This window comes from Herpailurus yagouaroundi, unplaced genomic scaffold (genome assembly GCF_014898765.1).
Source record: "Herpailurus yagouaroundi ecotype Mexico unplaced genomic scaffold, PumYag 77, whole genome shotgun sequence".
NCBI lineage: Eukaryota > Metazoa > Chordata > Mammalia > Carnivora > Felidae > Herpailurus > Herpailurus yagouaroundi.
In genome coordinates this window covers 76,584,101-76,605,056 of record NW_024412388.1, presented here as the reverse complement: position 1 = coordinate 76,605,056, position 20,956 = coordinate 76,584,101, and the positions used below count along the sequence as shown (strand labels likewise).

The window sequence follows — 20,956 nt, the reverse complement described above, 5'->3', positions numbered from 1 at the left end:
CTGTGATGATGGTCCTTCCAAGGTCCTGGACTTTGTGAAACACCCACCACTGCTTCTGTTGTATTCCGCTGATCAGAGACCAACCCTGATACAATGTGGGAGGGAACTACACAGGGCGTAAATACTGGGGAGCTGGCAACCACAGAGATTAGTTTCCTCTTGTGATCCCTCAATAGTAGTGTCATTATTTAGAAATACAAATGAAATGCCATTTTTTCTTATGTTCAGCAGTATTGTTTTTATTTCCCTTACCCTCTCACCCTGTAGGCTTCTATCTGAGTATAGTATGTTATTTTTGTTAGGTTCAGCCTGAATTTCTGCACCAAGAAGACCTCAAACTATAGTAGCTTAGACAAGAGGGGGTAGGCCAACGCAGGATGACCTTGCTCTTTGAGGGCACCGGGAACTCAGGTTCTTTCTATTTATGCTTTTGCCCTTAGGGTGCTGACTTCAACTGCATGGTTAAAGCTGGCTCACAAGTAAAAAGAGGGTAGGGAGAGGATGTGGAGAGGTGAAAGCATTCCATGTAAGAATGTGACCTGGATGGCATACATTAATTCTTGTGCCATTGCTTAAGTCCAGTTGGCCAAAGTCACATGGCCATGCCCATGTGCAAGAAAGGCTGGGAAATACAGTCTCCATCTGGCTGCCCATGTGCTCAGCTCAAACTTTTAGGACCGAGAGGATGAATTGTGGGAGATAGTATTCTCTGTCCCCTACGTGACTAGACAGCAAATAAGCAGAGGCCTCATGACGTAGCTCCACCACTAACTAGTGACGCGACCAGATACGAGGTACTTATCGCCTCTCTAGACCTCGGTTTGTATTGTCTATAAAATGAGCACACGGCACTAAATCAGCAATTTCCAACATTCAGGCTTTATACTAAGAGGGAGCTGTGGTGTGAATACAAATAATTTTAGAAAATATTTGAGAATCAAGCATTTTCTATACTGGAAGAAATAACATGACACATCTTTACATATACTACCAATTTTCAAATGTAGGTGCTGTCATAATGATTAAAAGTGGTATTTAAAATTTTACCATGTTTGCAGTTAATTTGATTTCATCAGGTACTTTTCTTCCGTAAATATCTAGAATCCCAATTACTGTCCTATGGAAGACTGTGAGCTTTTTTAATATTAAGAAAGAATTTTTGGGGGCGCCTGGGTGGCTTAGTCGGTTAAACGTCTGACTTCGGCTCAGTCATGAACTTGCGGTTTGTGAGTTCGAACCCCGCGTGGGGCTCTGTGCTGACAGCTCAGAGCCTGGAGCCTGCTTCAGATTCTGTGTCTCCCTCTCTCTCTGTTCCTCCCCCACTCACACACTGTCCTCTCTCTCTTTCTCTGTCTCAAAAATAAAAATAAAAAAGATAAAAAAAAAAAAAGGAAACAATTTTTGTACTTGAGTTCCTGGAACATAATAGATGTTCAGTAAACATTTGTTGTTTGGATTTAATAGATTGCAGGGCACCACTGAATGAGATGAGCTCTTTCATCTCTGCCTACTCTAGAATCTTAAGAATTCTTTACTCTAACTCTGAGGCAATTTTCCAGTTTGAGTTTTACTGTAACCAATCACTTCTACATAATTAAAACCAGTGCTGGTCCACTGCATCAGTTGCCAAATACCGGGAGACTTTTCCATTTCACATACATATAATAGCCCTGCTCACTTAGTATTCACATCTTCAAAATCTCTTCCTGGAAATAACCTTCCCCTGTTGTAAAAATGAAGAAGGTGGAACTTACACGCCACCCTTTAAAGGTCCTGCATTACAAATTCATTCAGAAACACAGATTATGTCTGCTTGTAAGGGTGACACCAGGAGATGAATGTGATGCATCTTCAGTAGGAGCTTCAGTAGACTCAGTAGGGATTTCCATGGCTTTCACCCACCCTGCAAAATTTATTATTTTATGCTGTATGATGTTATTAAGTTCTAAAATGTTTACATCACAAATATAAAATATTGGCTTGTAGGCAAAGGAAGCTCTCGGTGTTCCCTCCTCTACCTCTGAGGTCAATCCCAGGAGGAGAGATGTTTGTATTGATTGGTCCTGTTCCAATCCAATATGCAGGGATATTCTTGGGCCATGCTTTCCATGGTGGGGCACTGGACGTGGAGCTTAAATAAGACTTCTGTCCTTGGGGATGGTTTTCTTCTGGAGGGAGAAGGAAGAGGGAGAGTCCTGACTACTTTGTTTCATTCCCTTCTTTCTTCTTTTCCATTTGTCTGGGTGAGTCGAAAGGGCAGAGCTGAACTGAGTTCAGCTGAGGGCTGGGGCTGACTGACTGCCCAGGGTGGCTCTGCCCTGGGCATCGGTACACCCGCGAGCTCATGTTCTCTTCTTCTTGGCTCTCGTTCCTGATTTCCATTGGATTGGTCTTGCCTTACCACCAAGTGTGGGCTTGAGGGGGTGACATTCAGGGGGTTAGACAGGAGGGTCAAGTAGGTTGGGTGATTGGTGTTATTGCCAAGTTCCCGGCCACTTTACTTGGCTCAGCCTTGCCTGCCAGAGTCCACTGGTATTTGAAGCCAAAGCCCAGGTTTCAAAGCTTTCGTTGTCTCAACACAGTTCATACATATGTAGCTTCTGAAGGGTTAGGGACAACCGCAGAGTTAGGGACTGAAAGGCTCTGATCTTCTCTGCAAGTCATGCGTTTTCCTGCTTTTGCAACAATATATCATAAGAGAAGGATTTTATGTAGAGAACGTGGAGAATGCACATTAATTCGGACAGTCCTGTGTTCGAGTTCATAATACACAGAATTGTTTTGAAATGTAACAGACTACAAATTCAAAGTTAGAAGGCTAGGGGGCATCTGACTGGCTCAGTCAGTAGAGCATGTGACTCCTGACTTCATGGTTGTGGGTTTGAGACCTATGTTGACTGTAGAGATTTTTTTTTGAAACAGTAGAACAAAAAATAAAGTTAGAAGGCTGGGGTTCAAATCCCACTAAGTATGTGATATTGGCTAAGATATGTAGCCTCTGGTTTCTTGGAAGTGTGTGTGTGTGCGCACACATGTGCACGTGTGTGTGCATGCGTGTGTGTGTGTGTGATCGTATACGTTTTATCAGAGTTAGGAGTAAACGAGCTATCATATCTATCTTATACAAATAGTAATAGGTACTTGGTGAAAATTTACTGAATTTCTATGGTAGTTCAAACATGTTTTACTGGATTTAAGCTTTTGAAATGATTTCTCCTGAGCATTTTATTTTTTATTTTTTTTATTTAAAAAAAATTTTTTTTTTCAACGTTTATTTATTTTTGGGACAGAGAGAGACAGAGCATGAACGGGGGAGGGGCAGAGAGAGAGGGAGACACAGAATCGGAAACAGGCTCCAAGCCATCAGCCCAGAGCCTGACGCGGGGCTCGAACTCACGGACCGCGAGATCGTGACCTGGCTGAAGTCTGACGCTTAACCGACTGCGCCACCCAGGTGCCCCACTCCTGAGCATTTTCAAAGACTTACTTGTTAAATTCATAGCATTCTTTTAGCTTCAAATCAAGGGATTAAAAAACTCACATTCCTCAATATGCAGTCTACTATAGGAACCAAAAATTACTTCTTTTATATTCAAAGACTTGTATGGCTATGAGATACAACTACTTTAAACTGTGGCTTCTGTCATTTAATTAGTCTCATTTAGTTTATTAGAATATGTTAATGCTAGTTAGGTATACTTTACCTAAAGGGATTAAAAACATGTCACAACAAATATTTTACCCATTTTGTGCTTTCATTCTGCAAATATATATTAGTTGTCCTGATCTAGGTTTTTTCTATTATTCTAATTGAGGGAGATTTTGTTACACAGCATCAACTTAGTATGTAATCAGTTTTTTTTTTTTAAATTTTTTTTTAACGTTTATTTATTTTTGAGACAGAGAGAGACAGAGCATGAACGGGGGAGGGGCAGAGAGAGAGGGAGACACAGAACTGGAAGCAGGCTCCAGGCTCTGAGCCATCAGCCCAGAGCCCGACGCGGGGCTCGAACTCATGGTCTGTGAGATCGTGACCTGAGCTGAAGTCGGACGCTCAACCGACTGAGCCACCCAGGCACCCCTCAATTTTTTTTTTTAACAACTTGGCATTTTACTTTGTTCTTGCAATAATGTAATGGCAACATTAAGAGACAGTTAGCCATTTTATCATGGCTCTTGGATGGTTAATGTAAGCTTTTTAAAAGTGTTATATCTGCCCAAAGAAAGCTCTAGTAATTGTGAAGTGTGATGTAGTGAAGTTCTGGTGTTTTGTTTTTAACAGCAATTTAATCCCTGCTTCAACTTGGGAAACAGAGAAGGACAGACATGAATGCTTGAGCTTGGAGAAAGATGGCTGTGGTCTTTTGTGGTGACCTATCTTCCTCAAAAAAAAGCTGCACCGGACTCAAGACCCACGAACTTTTCTTGGGCAGGGCTGCTTCAGTAAGCCTCTATTCGTGTTAGGTAGGGACTTCCAGAGATAAGCAGGTGTCTGTTGAACACAAGTTCTAAGAAAAAATAAAGTGGTATTTCTTAGGAGAGGTTCATTTGCTGCATTTTTTTTTTAAGGTCCATTGTCAGAACTCAAAGAGGAGGACGCTGGTCCCTGACTGCCTCCTAGCGCCACAGGGAGACCAAAGGACTTTGCAGTTCTGACACCTTTTCCCAGTGGATTTCAAATGAAAGGATCAACATGTATAGCAAAGCCTCATTCTGCACTCCCGCACCCCTCCAGCCAGGGTGAAATGGTCCAGCTCACCTGGTCTTGATTCTTAATAAAACTCACAGTTACTCAGAAAAACCATGAGCCATGCTAAGCACACTATATAGGTAATCTCATTTAATCTTCAAAACACATCTAAGGGGTAGGCTTTGCTTATTTTCTTTTAAGTTTATTTATTTACTTGGGGCGGGGAGGGGAAGAGAGAGGGAGAGAGAGAGAATCCCAAGCAGACTCTGCACTTTCAATGCAGAACCCGATGCAAGGATTGAACTCACAAACCATGAGATCATGACCTGAGCTGAAATCTAGAGTTGGACACTTAACTCGACTGAGTCATTCAGGTGCTCTGGCTTTGCTTATTCTTATCTGAATTTCAAGTATGAGAAAACTGAATCTTAGATTTTGTGATTTGCCCAGGGGCACACAGTTATTGAGTGGGAAAAAGACAATAGCCAAATCTGGGCAGCGGACTTTAGAGCCTGAATTCTGACCGGCACACCGCCCAGATCACATTGCCCGGTGATCACCATGTATCCAGACTGTCTTCAACAGTCCTGGCTTCAAGTATTCTGTCCCTTTGGTCCCTGAAGATGCTCTAACTTGTCCACTGTGTATCCCATTTTCTGGTAATATTTCAAACGTAGGTAGCAAGTAAGTACCTACTGAATAGATACTTACATTGTTCTTACTAGTCTAAATGCCCTTTTGAAATCAATTCTTGTCTCAACTGTATAAAATATGTATTACTATATCATCTCCATTTTATACAATGGGAAATAGAAGAACAGAGAGGTTAAGTAACTTGACCGAGGTTGAAGAGCGAATAAATGGCAAATGGCAGTGTTGGGATTCAAACCCAGGACACCTGGCTAGTAACCATTATGCCACATTACCCCTACATTCATGGCATTAGTCACTGGGACATGTATCCCATGCTCAGCACTCAATTAAAGGAAATATAGACATGGACTCTGCTCTTCAGTTGCACACAGCTGCTATCATAAATAGCTGCTCAGAGAAGGGTAAAGTTCAAACAGGCCAGACCTGGCTCTGAAGGGGTGGCAGAGACTGCTGATTGCCCATCTCATCTCTTGTTTCTTCCTCTTGCTTTCTAACCAGATGCCAGTTTTGTTTAGGACAGCATTGAGCCCATTAAGAGGCGGCCATGCAGTCAGGTTCTACCCAGTGAGATGAGCCCCAGTGGGGCTCCCTGGAAAGCTATTACTTTTCTGACACAAAGGCACAGATTCAGCTGACACGGACCTTTGACCCTTTGTCCTTGCCCTTTCTTTCATCCTGGGACCTGAACACAATACCCGGGGTGCAGCAGCCATCTTACAACCATGAAGACCAAAGCCAGATGCTGAGGATGGCAGGCAAGGAAGTTAGAAGCAGCCCGGTCCTTGACGATTTCTTTATGCAGCTGTAGCAGTCCTGGACCGCCTACATCTGGACTTCCTGATGTGTGTAGTGAAGCCTGTGGCACAAACAACTGAACAAAATCCTCACTTCTGCAAAAGCCTTCATGGAGGAGAGTTCGACAGCTTTGAAAGAGAAATATTCAGCTTCGCTGGGGGAAAAGAGAAGTGTCCGAGGTATGGGGTATGTCCTACCCAGTGACAGGGAAGTAAAACCAGGATGGTGGCCTCAGGGGAAGGTGAGGAACCAGAGGGTCTGGGCAGAGCATAGTTAACACATCTCCGTGGTGTCTAAAGAAGAGCGAGAAAAGTAAGAGAGCGACATCTGAAACAGCACAGAAAGGGCCAAGGCTCGGTGAGAGATGAATCTTGAGCCACATCATGGATTTTGAGCTAAGATTTGGACTTTATGAATATGGAGGTTGGAGGCACCGAAGAGCTTTGGGCAAGAATCCAATGTCAACCAGCCACTACACACGGGCGAGTGTTCTGTCTCTGCAACTGTATCTTCACACAGTCCTCACACAGTTTCGACCATTCTAATATGTGTCAGTCACTGTTCTCAGCTAGGTGAGAGGTCAAGATTCTGTAGATAAACTCAGTTTCTGGGCCCCTTAACAAATATTTCAGAGAAGAGATCCCTTTATCTTGTTTTAAATGATAAAAAGTGAAGTGTTTTGAGAGGGACTGCTTGGACTCAAATTCTGGTGTTGTCTTTTGACATTTCCGTGCCTCAATTTTCTCGGCTGTATTATATAGCCAATAAAAGGACTTGCCACATAGTTTATTTATGAAGGTGAAATGAGACAGCACTGATTCAGTATCCCCTGTCTGATGAATAGCGGTCCTAGCTTTCCATTGTTCAGTCCCCAAATCATGGACTATTCTTGACCCCTCTTCTGTCAGCAGCAAATCCTGTTGGATCTAAGTTGGAAATACATACGGGATCTAATTGCTATGTATGCCTTTCATTGCTGTCACCTGGTTGTGGCCACCTTCATTTTTGCAGTGGCTACTGGTGCCCATTTTTCCCAGATGTCCTCTTGAGGACAGATGTGCTCATCCCCACCTGCTGGGACTATTGGTTGTTGAAGGCACACAGGTATTTTCCCCGTGGGGACTGCCTTGGTTGAAGAGAATTACTTCATTCAAAACTTACACCATTTCCCAAGGGCAACGCCACCAAAGATGGGCTGATGCAAAGATACAAAGACCTGGCCACCTTGCCTGAATGGTCTCCATGCTTATACTCTGAACTCTCTGTAGTTCTTCTCCACATAGTAGACACAACAACTCTGTTAAAACATAAATTCAATCAAGGGGTGCCTGGGTGGCTCAGTGGGTTGAGTGTCCAACTCTCAGCTCAGGATAGGATCTTGCACTTCATGAGTTTGAGCTCCGCATTGGGCTCTGCACTGATAGTGGGGAGCCTGCTTGGGATTCTCCCTCTCTCCCTCTCTCTGCCTCTCCCTGCTTGTGCTGTCCCTTTCTCTCTCAAAATAAATAAACAAACACTTCTAAAAAACCCATACATTACATCAAGACTCCATAGCTTCCCCCCCACTGCATAAAGGTCAAATTCCCAACAGTGACTGAAAGGCTCCTTCATAATCTGCTTAATCACCGTGTCAACACCTCCTCTGCCTCACCTCCTATGATTCTACCCCTTGTTCACTCTACTCCAGTCACTCTGGCATCCTTGCTGTTCTTGGACATGCCAGGCAAGCTCCTGCCCCGGGACTATTTTTGTTTGTTTGTTTGTTTATTTAAATTTACATCCAAGTTTGTTAGCATGTAGTGCAATAATGATTTCAGGAGTAGAATCCAGTGATTCATCCCCTACGTATAATACCCAATGCTCATTCCAGCAGGGTCCTCCTTAATGCCCCTTGTCCATTTAGCCCATGCCCTCACCCTCAGCCCCTCTGGCAACCCTCAGTTTGTTCTCTGTATTTAAGAGTCTCTTATAGTTTGTCCCCCTCCCTGATTTTATATTACTTTTGCTTCCCTTCCTTTGTGTTCATCTGTTTTCTATCTTAAGTTCCACATATGCGTGAGGTCATATGATATTTGTCTTTCCCTGACTAATTTCGCTTAGTGTAATACCCTCTAGTTCCATCCATGTTGTTGCAAATCTGCCCTGGGGCTTTTATATTGACTCTTTCCTCTGCTTATAGGCTACCTTTCTAGTGGGGTCCCACCCATTTTCTCTCCTTTTTTTAAAGTAGATATTTATTTATTTATATTTATTTATTTTAATGTTTATTTTTGAGAGAGAGAGAGAGAGAGAGAGTTGAGGAGAGGCAGAGAGAGAGGGGGACACAGAATCTGAAGCAGGCTCTAGGCCCTGAGCTGTCACCACAGAATCTGACCAGGGGCCGGAACCCATGAACTGTGAGATCATGACCTGAGCTGAAGTCAGATGCTCAACTGACTGAGCCACCCAGGAGCGCCCTGCTTTAAAATAGCAATTGTGGGGCGCCTGGGTGGCGCGGTCGGTTAAGCGTCCGACTTCAGCCAGGTCATGATCTCGCGGTCCGTGAGTTCGAGCCCCGCGTCGGGCTCTGGGCTGATGGCTCGGAGCCTGGAGCTTGTTTCCGATTCTGTGTCTCCCTCTCTCTCTGCCCCTCCCCCGTTCATGCTCTGTCTCTCTCTGTCCCAAAAATAAATAAAAAAAAGTTGAAAAAAAATTAAAAAAAAAATAGCAATTGCCACTTGTCCTACTCTGGTACTTCTCATTCCTCTTACTTGCACTGTTTTCTCTCCGGGCCTGTAACTTTCTAATATACTATATAATTTAATTATTTTGCTATTGTTTTTCTCCTATTAGACCATACCATCAAAAAAAGCACGTGTTTGGTTTGCCAGGACAGTGTCTGACAATGGTGGTCACTCAATAAATATTTGCTGAATGAATAAATGACTCTATGCATTTATACATAAATGTATTTAGAATGGTGTCTGGCACATCGTAAATGCTCAGTGAGTATTAGCTAGTGTTTTTGCCAGTAGAGAAGGGCTCATGAGAATCCTGGAGTTTCAGAGGCTGGTTATACAGAGGTTGATCCTGTGATCCTGCAGGAAGGGGAAGACAAGTAGTATCACACACTGATTAGGACCTTAGTTCCCTTGCTTTTATGGGTGTGAGCCAACCCCTGGGATGAGCTAAATTCCCTTTAGAACAGATTAAAAGCACAAGTCTGAGTTTCTCACATGGATCCAGGAAGTGATCAAGGACATGAGAGGAGGGTGTGGGCTGGAGCTCTGTTTGGAACCACAATTTGAGTGCAAGGAACAGAGGTCAGATGTCTGCTCTGTCTCCAGGTGGGGCCTGATCCATCCCGGGCCTCTCTGGGAAATGGTGAATGTCCAGCGGTTATACTGAGACAGAGTGGCTGGTGGGAGTTTATAGTGATTTTAAACTCTTCAGTTATTGGAAGGACTGCCCTATTTATTTATTTATTTATTTTTAATTTTTATTTATTTATTTTTAAAAACTTTTTTTTCAACGTTTATTTATTTTTGGGACAGAGAGAGACAGAGCATGAACGGGGGAGGGGCAGAGAGGGAGGGAGACACAGAATCGGAAACAGGCTCCAGGCTCCGAGCCATCAGCCCAGAGCCTGACGCGGGGCTCAAACTCACGGACCGCGAGATCGTGACCTGGCTGAAGTCGGACGCTTAACCGACTGCGCCACCCAGGCGCCCCAGGACTGCCCTGTTTAGACGGGACTCCTATTAAGGGAGAGCTCAGAGCTCTATCTATTTCCTTGTTCACGAGCCTTATCCTTTTCTGAACTGAGTGTGTGGTCAGCCCTGGGTACTAGCCAAATGTGAGATGCCTTCTTTTGGTGGGTTTTGGGGAAAGAGGCTCAGAAATGTACTTTGAAACGAGAAGGAGAAGTGTATGTGCATGTAAATGTGTAAGATATTCTGATTCCTGGGGAAATACACACTTGTCCTTAAAAATACCTATTGAGGTGCCAAGGTGGTTCAGTTGGTTTAGTGTCCAACTCTTGATTTTGGCTTGAGTTGTGATCCCAGGGTTGTGGGATCAAGTCCTGTGTCGAGATCCACGCTGAGTGTGGCATCTTCTCTCTCCCTCTGCCTCTCTCCACCACTCACATGGTCTCTCTCTCACTCATTTTACTCAATATCAATATAGATTTGTATCTGACCATAGAGCAACATAGCCACTTCTGCCATCTGATGGTTGTGTGAGCACTTTGAAGAAAGAGCTCTTGTATGTGTGAGGTACTTGAAATCATTCAGTCCTTGACTCCAAAAAGTACAGAATGCCTAAACTGTTAGGAATAGGAGGGGGTTGGTCTTATTTTAAAGATCTTTCAAGACACGCGCTCTGTCTTTTGCTGCTTGTGCAATCCAAAGTTAGACAATAGATTGGAATGTCTTAGTAGTGTTTAAGCCCAGTTCTGTTTTGATCCCTATTAATGTCAGCACCTCATCAGATCTGTTTACAACAACCCTGGAAATTACATACTTGAAGATTATGAAGTAACTCCCGTGATTTTTTTCCCCCCTCAAATAAGGTTGATCTCTAATGATTTAATAGTTCTTTTTAAGGAGATGGGTTGGGGGAATTTTCTGAAATCTGTGTGGTTATGTAAATCCTATCAAAGTGCCCCATGACTTCCATGCCTATTGCCATAGCATTTGCCTAATACAAGTAGAATTCCTAACTACTGTGCGATTTATTTTTATTTTTTTTTCAACGTTTTATTTATTTTTGGGACAGAGAGAGACAGAGCATGAACGGGGGAGGGGCAGAGAGAGAGGGAGACACAGAATCGGAAACAGGCTCCAGACTCTGAGCCATCAGCCCAGAGCCTGACGCGGGGCTCGAACTCACGGACCGCGAGATCATGACCTGGCTGAAGTCGGACGCTTAACCGACTGCGCCACCCAGGCGCCCCACTACTGTGCGATTTAACTATCAAAATAAAACTATTCCAAATAGTGAACAAAATGTGACATAGACAATAAAATGCACATGGAGGATTGCTTTTAGTGCTTGCATACCATACGTCTTTCTTTGTCATACTTCTGTTAATGCATTCTAGTATCTTGAAAACTTTTGATGTAGCATGTGTTGATGCTGCATGTCTTTTCAGTCTTGTCTCAGGACCCAAGAGGGATTGGACCGGATATGCAGCCTCAGGCCCCTATCCTTCCTGTATGAATTTCATCTTGGCTTTGGTGGGCCATTTTATAAATCTCATGTTGAGTAACAGCCAGATTTTCTAAGGTGTGATAGTCCTGTCCAGTGTTGCCTGCTCATCTCACCTGCCCCTCAAACCTTACAGTCCAGGACTGTTCCTTTGATAGTGGACTGATAACTGATATTTCTAGTTACTTAGGACCTCATATAAATGATTTTTAAAATTTAATTTCTCCAAAAAATTTAATTTCCTCAAACATTAGGTATTACAAGGTTATTTCCACATTTTCACATACTTTTCCGAGAGGAAAAGTCAGTGAACGAATTACAGCCACACCCTATCATTTCATGCTTTCTCAATTTCACACCTGAATCTGTGTTAACATACGCATGTGTCAACTTGCACTTATGTTAAAAAAAAAACAAACTGCTTTACTGCTCATTATCGTTTTGAATCCTGTTTCTTGGTATCTAAAGTATCTTAGCAACACCTTTGAGCAACAACCATAGTTGTTCCCAAATATTACACCATTCAAGTCATCCTACTTGGTTGCTCATTGATATTTTCCAGGGAACCTATTTTCATATTTTAGGAATATAACAGGAATCTAGAAGCTAATGACTTACTGCCCATCTAACAACCCCTCAAGAAAACTCTTCTGGCCACGGGCACATTTCCAAGACTCCTAGACCATCGTAGGGAGCTTCTATTTGCTGCTGCTGCTCTATCAGCTATCATTTTTGAGGTTTCCAGACAAGGCAGAGCCTTTTGGAGAGGTAGTTCAGCCCATGTCCTGATGGGAAACATTACCAAGATCACTTACCAACAGGAACACGGATTCTCACTATAAACCAGAGATTTGATTTTTTTTTTGATTGAGGGATAACATAACAGTAAGGCGCACAAATCTGGCATAACCTTGACCATTATGCATACCCATGCCCCTGTGTAGCCGCTGCCTAGATCAAGATATAAACTATTTTCAATATCTCCGAAGACTTTCTTGTCTCCTTGGGCCTCTTCCCAGTTAACACCTTACTCCAGGTGATCATGAAACGGACCTCTCTAACTCCATGATAAATGGAGCCCTACGGTGTGTGCACTTTTGTGTCTGACTTCTTACTCTTCAGTGTGTCATTGAGAGTCATTCAGGTTTGTACCTATAGCAAGACTGCATTCTTTTCATCACTAGGTCTTCCTCCACAGGCCAATGTTCCACAGTTTTTGTATCCATTCTACTGCTGATGGACACTTGGACTATTTGCATTTTTAGACTATTGTGAATAAAACTAGTTAGAGAGTTTTACATATAAAAGAACACTTTGCTACATGTGACTTCTGCTATTTGGACAATCCTTTATATGAGGACAGACACAGAGCGGAAAACCAAATAAAAAAGCCTCTGATGATTTTTGTGAGATATTCAGACAGAACCCATCTGCCATCCCGGTTGAGATGAACTGTAAGAGCATAGGCAACAGCAAAAAAAAAAAAAAAAAAAAAAAAAAAAAAAAAAGGAAAATTGGACTTTATCAACTTCATGAACATTTGTGGATCAAAGGGTACTATTAAAGAAAGCAAAAAGACAACTTACTGAATGGGAGAAAATATTTGCAAGTTATTTATCTGATAAGGGATTAATATCCAGAATACACAAGGACTTCTAAAATTCAACAACAAAAACTCAAGGGTAAAAATAAATAATTCAAAAAATGAATAAAGCACTTCAATAGATACTTCTCCAAAGAAGATATACAAAGGCCCATAAGCCCTTTTAAAAGATGTGCAATATCATTAGGGGTTAGGGAGATGAAAATCAAAACCACACTAAGATACCACTTCACAACTACTAGGATGGCTCTAACTTGATTTTACGAAAGAAAGAAGTGGAAGAGAAGTGTTGATGAGGATGAGGAGAGATTGGAACCCTCAGGCAGTGTTGGTGGGAATACGAAATGGTGAAGCTGCTATGGCAAACACTCTGCTGGTTTCTCAAAGGGTCGAGCACAGAACTATCATATGATCCAGCAATTTCACTCCTAGGTATATACCCCAAACACCTGAAACCTAGGACTTGAACAGATACTTGGGCACCAATGTTCTTAGTGGCACTATTGACAATAGCCAAACACGGAAACAACACAAGTGTCTGTCAAGAGATGAATAGCTGAACAAAATGTGACATATGCATATGATGGAATATTATTCAGCCATAGAAAGGAATATGTGTGTGTGTGTGTGTGTGTGTGTGTGTGTGTGTGTGTATGATATATACTACCAAATGGATGAATTTTAAAAACATGCTTGGTGAAATAAGCCAGACATAGAAGGACATCTACTGTGAGATTCCACTTATGAGTTACCTAGAATAGACAAATCCATAGAGGCAGAGAGTATAATAGAGGTTAGCAGGGGGTGGGGATAGACAGAAAGGGGGAAGTTATTGTTTCATGAGTAGAGTAGGGAGAAGATTAAAAACTTTTGGGTATAGTTGGTGCTGATGGTTATACAACAGTGTAAATAGAGTTAGTAACACTGAGCTGTACATTTACAAATGGTAAACATAATATTATACTGTGTATATTTTATCACAATAAAAAAATCAACCATAGGTGTAAAACAGTAGTTCTTTGGTATTTACTCATTCAACACATGCTTATTGAATATCTGCAGAAAGCAAGGGCACTTATGGAAACGAAGAATCAAGCATAGTATTCATTTTCTATTGCTGTGGTAACAAATTGCCACAAATTTATCGGCTTAAAACAACACAAATGTATTACCTTACAGTTCGGTAGATTGGATGTTCAAAATGAGTCTCACTGGGATAAAATCAAGGTATGGCAGGACTGTGTTCCTTCTGAAGGCTCGAGGGGAGAACCTGTTTTCTTTCCTTTTCTGGCTTTTGGGGGCTGCCCCCATTCCTTGGCTCATGGCCGTCTTCCATCTTGAAAGGCAAGCAGTTACAACCCTCCTGACTTGCTTCTTTGTAATGTCTCCTCTACCTCCAACCACCCTCCCTTCTTTCACTCATAAGGACCCTTGTGATTACATTTGTCTCACCTGCATGATCCAGGTTAATCTTATCTCTACAGCTGATTAGCAACCTTAGTTCCATCTGCAACTTTAGCTCACTTTCTGTGTGGCCTATCACATTCACAGATTCCAGGGATTGGGACATTGTCATCTTTGGGGAGCCATTATTCCACTTACCATACTTAGCTTCCTGACTTCAAAGATAGGTGGAGAGGGACACCTGGGTGGCTCAGTCAGTTAAGCGTCTGATTTTAGCTCAGGTCATGATCTTGCGGTTCCTGAGTTCAAGCCCCACATCGGGCTCTGTGCTGACAGCTTGGACCCTGGAGCCTGCTTCAGATTCTGTGTCTCCCCCTCTCTCTCTGCCCCTCTCCTACTCATACTCTGTCTCTGTCTCTGTCTCTTAAGAATAAATAAACATTAAAAAAAAAAACAAAAAGACAAAGAGAGGCAGAGAGAAACAACAAAACTAAATTATGAATGGTGCAGCTGAAACATTCTGAGCTCAGGGTAAGAGTATTCGGGTAGAGAGAATCGAGAAATTCAGAGACTAACAAAACCAGTCAAAAAATATATATAAGTGTGCCCTCTATGCCAAGAACTTTGGGAGTCTCGATGCTTCATAGTGTAAGTGAACTAGCTCTGTTCCACATCTGATGGTCAGGCAGGATCACAGAAAAGCAGCTGATCAGTGCATGCCAGAGGGTGATCCAGAGTGCCTGCCCAGTGGCATGATTCCAGCGGGTCAGCTGGGGACAGGACAGCTATGTTGCTGCTGTTTGACGAGGAAGGCTGCCAGGAGCATTAAGTCCCTGCGTGATCTATAGGTGATCTACACAGCACCTGCTAGCAAACTGGAAACCCAGAGAAATGTGAATTCTAGCATTAATTAGCATCAAAAGTGAATGTGAGAGGCCTAGAAATGGCAGCCTGGCCCTGAAATTCTCTTACACATAGTGTGGCTACAATTTGGGCTACTTATTAGTGTTTGCATTTGCACTGCATTATCAAGAAAATGATCTCGCCGGCTTTTTGATCTAAATGGTGCCTGATAAAAAGCAGCGAGACCCACTGTACTTTCCTTTTTTATTACTAAAATTTGTTTTCATGTTTATTTATTTATTTTGAGAGAGAGAGAATCCCAAGCAGGCTCTGCACTGTCAGCACAGAGATCGATGTGGGCTCGGACTCACAAACTGTGAGATCATGACCTAAGCCAAAACCAAGAGTTCCATGCTTAACTGACTGAGCCCCCAGGCCCTCCTAGACCCACTGTACTTTCTGATGTAAAAAAATTCAAATAAAATTTTTTTTAATGCTTAATATTTTTGAGAGACAGAGACAGAGTGTGAGTGAGGGAAGGGCAGAGAGAGAGGGAGATACAGAATCTGAAGCAGGCTCCAGGCTCTGAGCTGTCAGAAGAGAGCCCGATGCAGGGCTCAAACTCGTACCGTGAGATCATGACCTGAGCCAAAGTTGGACGCTTGACCAACTGAGCCACCCAGGTGCCCCTGATGTAAAAATAAATTTAATGACATCTTTGTACCGTTGGTAGCACCAAAAAGCACTTTAGTCCCACAGGGAGCGGGCTGGGAAACACTGCTCTCCAGGTGTGGGACTGATGAGTTCTTTACATCCAACACACAACAGCATGGAACAGTCTACTACGTGTCCAGGGCATTCAGCAGTGGCCACTACCATATCCCTCCCCAACCTGTGTGATTTGGTTTTGTCCACCATATTTATCACTGAATAAATGAATCCACTGAAGATATAATATGTGCTCAATAAATGTTTAATAAGTGCAGGAAATAGGAATAAATAAATGACTTCAGGTACTTAAAATTCTTAACTTGGGCCTACACTGTGGTTCTGAGGGATCACACCTCTCTGATCCCATGTATTTCTTTGCAGTGACCTCATTGTGTGCACACATTTTTGCTTGGCCAATTTAACGGGCTTGCTTTCAGCCTATGTGAACTCTAACTAGAAAAATGTATTTAAGGATATTAGAAAAAATGTATTTAAAAATTGTCTTATAAAACAAGAGATATTTTCATTAGAATTTTTGCCTTGATCGAAGGAAAACGTTGTTGGACTCTTTCTTGGGGTCTGTCTCCAAGGACACATCCAACCACCAGATACAACTGCCTGCTGAGAGCCCAGAGGCTGGTGCTCCTTTCTCTCTAGTCTCTTTAGTCAGTGACATCAAGAAATAATAACCCCTTTCAGCTGTGTGACTCAAGGTCTGCAAGGTCCAAAGTATGTCACTGTTTACCCTGAGAGAATGTCCAGGAGAGCTGCTTGTGGGTCTCTAGATGCATCAAAGATGCCGCCCCAGACCAGTAATCCCCTTATAAATGGATATGTGAAGTCCTTAAGATACTAGGTGACCCTATCTTTGTGTAGGCCTTATATAACCTTTTCTGACTCTCTCTCTTTTTTTCTTCTATCTCCTTCCTTCCTTCCCCCCTCCCTCCTTTCCATCCATCCTTCCTTCCTTCCTCCCTCCCTCCCTCCCTCTCTCCCTTCCTTCCTTCCTTCCTTCCACATATTTATTAATTCTACAAATATTGTTGAACACCTACAATGTGCAAGGGGCTGGTTAGGAACTGAGGATTCAGCTGGGACTAAGACCAAGCAGTCCTTGCTTTCATGGAGTTTCCATACTAACGAGAAGGTGAGGTAATGAACAAGAGAATAAATTGATTAGTGAAATATCCTCAGATTATAAGTCTTAGAAAGGCTGTGAATAGGGTGCTGTGAAAAAGAATATCATGGGGAAAGTATGTTCTTTCTTAATGCGCAGAAATCTAGGTGTCTGCATGTGTGTGAATGAATCTTTGGGGGGCAGCTCCAAGGGAGAAAGCTTGGCTCAGTCTTTCTGGTAAAAGAGGGAAAAGAAAACCTAAAGTGACAGGGTAACCTATCTTGTGAGGAACTCAGGGAGTAAGGGACGTCCATCTTGCTTATCATAGCATGGCCAATGCATAGCACTGTGCTGGCATACGGAAAAGGCCCCTGAAGTAATTACTGATAGGAAAGCCACCTGATCCTGTAAAGCATACATTTATGGAACGCATTCTTTTTGTTTTTTGTCCCATGTAGAAGAAAATCCAGCAGTCTTGAGTGATCGATAACCTTTCCATACATGGCCAACTTTGGTGGCTCGGGGCAGGACCTCCTGTGAAGGCACTTAGTAAGGGGTGGCAATGAGTTCAGGGATGTAAGGCAAACTTTCTTCATGGCCTCATACAGGAGGTCAGACTGTGGGAGGACACCCCTTGGAGGTATTAAGACATTGGTGCCAACTGATCGGGTATTTGAGAGAGGATTATCTCTTGGGGCCAGATAGCTATTTCCGAGAAGAAAATGAGCACTCTTGACCCACCCCGGAAGGGTTCATTAGGAAAACACAATACCCATTATAGCATTTACCCTCTAGTAATTTATTTCATTGTGCACACATCAGTTTCCTACTCCAACAGACCATAAGCTTCTCTTGCGGCAGCTTTAAAAATCCGATGGGAAGACGGGACTAAATCTTATCTTGAAGCTGCATTTCCGTTAGCTTATGTTTTGAGAATACAGGTTTAGATCCCTCAAAACAGCCTTTGCACTCTGTTCATAAGATTTACTATCATCATCCTCATCCTGGTGTTAACTGGGTGGTCTTGGGGTGGCTGCTGAAGATTATGGGCAGGCCAAATTCCTCCACACACACCCCTCCCTAAAGACCCCTCCCCCCAGCCTCTTTCTTGTTGATTATTTTAGGACCCAGTGTCCAGCACATAGTAATCAACTGTGGTATTAAGTATAAAAAACACTAAAATAAAAGAAGTCATAAAAAAAAAAAAAAGGAAGCTTGGAATACAAGTGTCAATCTTATCTCACAACACCTGGACTTTGAATGTGTTTCCCATCATTATTTTTAGCATTTCCAATGGGATATAGAACAAGCTGCAACAGCATAATAATACTTGATTCAAAAAATTCATTCTGGGGCGCCTGGGTGGCTCAAGAGGTTGAGTGCCCGACCCTCGATTCGGGCTCAGGTCAAGATCCCAGGGGTGTGGGATCGAGCCCCTGCATGGGGTTCCGTACTGACAGCACTCGAAGCCTGCTTGGGGTCATCTCTCTCTCTCCTTCTGTCCCTCTCCCCCGACTCGTGCACCTTCTCTCTCTCTCAAAACAAAAAACAAAAAAAATCATTTTAATGCTTTCCCAAACAAGGTGTACTGGAGACCACAGAGGAGAGAGTACAGAGGCTTATTATCTTAGAATAGTTCGTGTAGGGGCTCCTGGGTGGCTCAGCCAGTTAAGTGGCCTGCCTTGGCTCAGGTCATGATTTCGATGTTCATGACTTCAAGCCCTATGTCGGGCTCTGTGCTGAGAGCTCAGAGCCTGGAGCCTGCTTCGGATTCTGTGTCTCCCCCTCTCTGCTCCTCCTCCGCTCATGCTCTGTCTCTGTCTCTCCCTCAAAAATAAATAAACACTAAAATAAATAAAAGAAAAAAGAACAGTGCATGTAAATGCGTGAATGGCAAAGATGTCCTTCGAGCTGGGTGCAGGTCAGACCTTTGTAACTGCTGCCCCATCCTGCCTCTCCCAACCCAAGTGCTTTGACCCCCAAAGCCTCCAAACCTTCTGTCAGGCCAGGTGCAAGAGGTAGAGACTAAAGAGCCCCTAGAGATAAAAGGCTGTCATGAAAGCCCCAATAAGCTTTTCTTCCCCAGGATATGGCAATAGAGAAGCCATCTGAGCTAAAACGATTATCGCTGGGCTGCTGCCAACAGAGAATATTCTATTCCCAGCTTAATAAAAAAAAATACAAAAATAAAAAAAAAAAAAAAAAAAAAGAAGAAGAAGAAAGAAAGAAAAGAAAATGTAAGTTGAATCCAAATGAAATATAATTCTATTTCCTTTTTATCCAGGTGATTTCAGTGGACAAAGGAGAGGAACTCTGCTGAGAGCAAATTAAATAAGTCCTCTGATGCATCACAGTAGCTTTTAGGGCGGTGAGGCCAGTGGCCTGGAGAGGGAGGTAAAGCCACCTTCCCCCCCAGAATGAAAAGAGAGGGAGGTAAGGGTGAATTAAACCTCCACCCTACTGATACCTCCTCTCCGCACCAGAGGAGTGTTCATCCTCTTCATCCTCTGAACAATCGTTGCTGTAAGCAGTAGGGAGTTACAGAGGGTTCTTGAGTAGGGGAGTGGCAAGACAGAGGTAGCATTTAGGAAGCTGAACTTGTCAGAGTCTCATTAAATATTTGTTGAATGAGTGATTCAGATTAAGAACAAGACAGAGATGTGGATTTGGCCATTTCTGTATATGGATTTCAGTAAAGCTCTCTGAAGGAAGGATTAGAAAACGATGTTCAATCAACGCCACAAGTATAGCTTTAGGTTATTTATAGTTTTCTATTTGCTTATTCTTAAGTTAATGCAGCAAAAGTGTTGACCAGATTTGACTTACGGAACGTGATAAAACACAGCTTTACTTTTGTTCCTGCTGATCCGATGAAGTTTATTGTCTGTGGTAATCTTTTCCTGCCCTAGATAAATACGATTTACCCAGAGGCAATATACAGTCAGTCCTGTTGCCCTTTTAAGTCACAAACACACTCTAAGGCACCCACCCATTAGAATACCCAGCCCTGGAAATAATTAAAATGATGAATTTTATATAATGTCAAACCTCCCTTTGTCAGACCACACCACTAGTAGCTCGTAGCCCACATTTTTCCTTTATTTCTCTTTTCTTGTTCCTCTTCATTCATTGGGCTCACCCCTGGTGCTGGAACAGAGACAAAGGGAAGACAGGAGCAGAAAACGGTCTTGCTTCTGCTGTATCTGCTATCACTTGGCTTTGTGCCAAGTTAGGCTTGTGTTTAAAGCTGATACTCTCTTGTGGCTCCGGGGTGGCTCAGTTGGTTAAGTGACCTGATTCCTGATTTCAGCTCAGGTCATGATCTCATGGTTCTTGAGATCAAGCCTCAAGTCGAGCTGTGCGCTGGGATTTTCTCTCTCCCTCTTTCTCTGTCCCTCCCTCACTCATGCTCTCTCTCTCAAAATAAATGAACTTAAGAAAAAAAAAAAAAGCCGATACTCTCTTGAGCACCCTTGTGGGGGTCCTCCTGGAGGTTTCTCTGGAGATGTGTTGATACCCCTTCTTTCGCTGGTTGCTCCCAGCCTTCTCGGAGGACCCACTCCCACACTGTTGGAACCCCACCCCCCTGTAGATGGTCTTCTGGGCAGACCCTAAATCAGCCTCGGGAGGGCAGTCCTTGATCCTGTGCACCATTGTGTCCTGCTGCAGGGGTAGATGAGGTCATTTTCCACACGAAGCGGTTTCTTGCCCTGACTCCACCCCCCGCAATACCGCTCACCCCCGCCTCTCCTACCCTGCATATTTTCTGGGGCAGCTCGCCATTCCTCAAACCGCAGGCCACACATATCTGACTCTCAAAGTGGCCATGTTGAAGGGCCCCCGAGACTTGAGCGGGGAGGTTCAGACACCCGCCCCCCACCTCTTATTTCCTCATGGGATATAGGACTTGAAGTTCTCAGCACAAACTTCCCCCGTCCCATCTTTCCTC

At 43.2% G+C, this 20,956-nt stretch overlaps 1 long non-coding RNA gene across 1 annotated transcript in view; it reads right to left on the bottom strand.

Annotated features, from left to right (window-relative positions):
- Nucleotides 1-9,032: 9,032 nt before the first annotated feature.
- Nucleotides 9,033-20,956, bottom strand: part of LOC121027446 (uncharacterized) — a 43,809-nt gene continuing 31,885 nt past the window's right edge. Inside the window, exon 8 of the long non-coding RNA XR_005788744.1 lies at nt 9,033-9,216. This is a non-coding gene — a long non-coding RNA (uncharacterized LOC121027446). The remainder of the gene's footprint in view (nt 9,217-20,956) is intronic.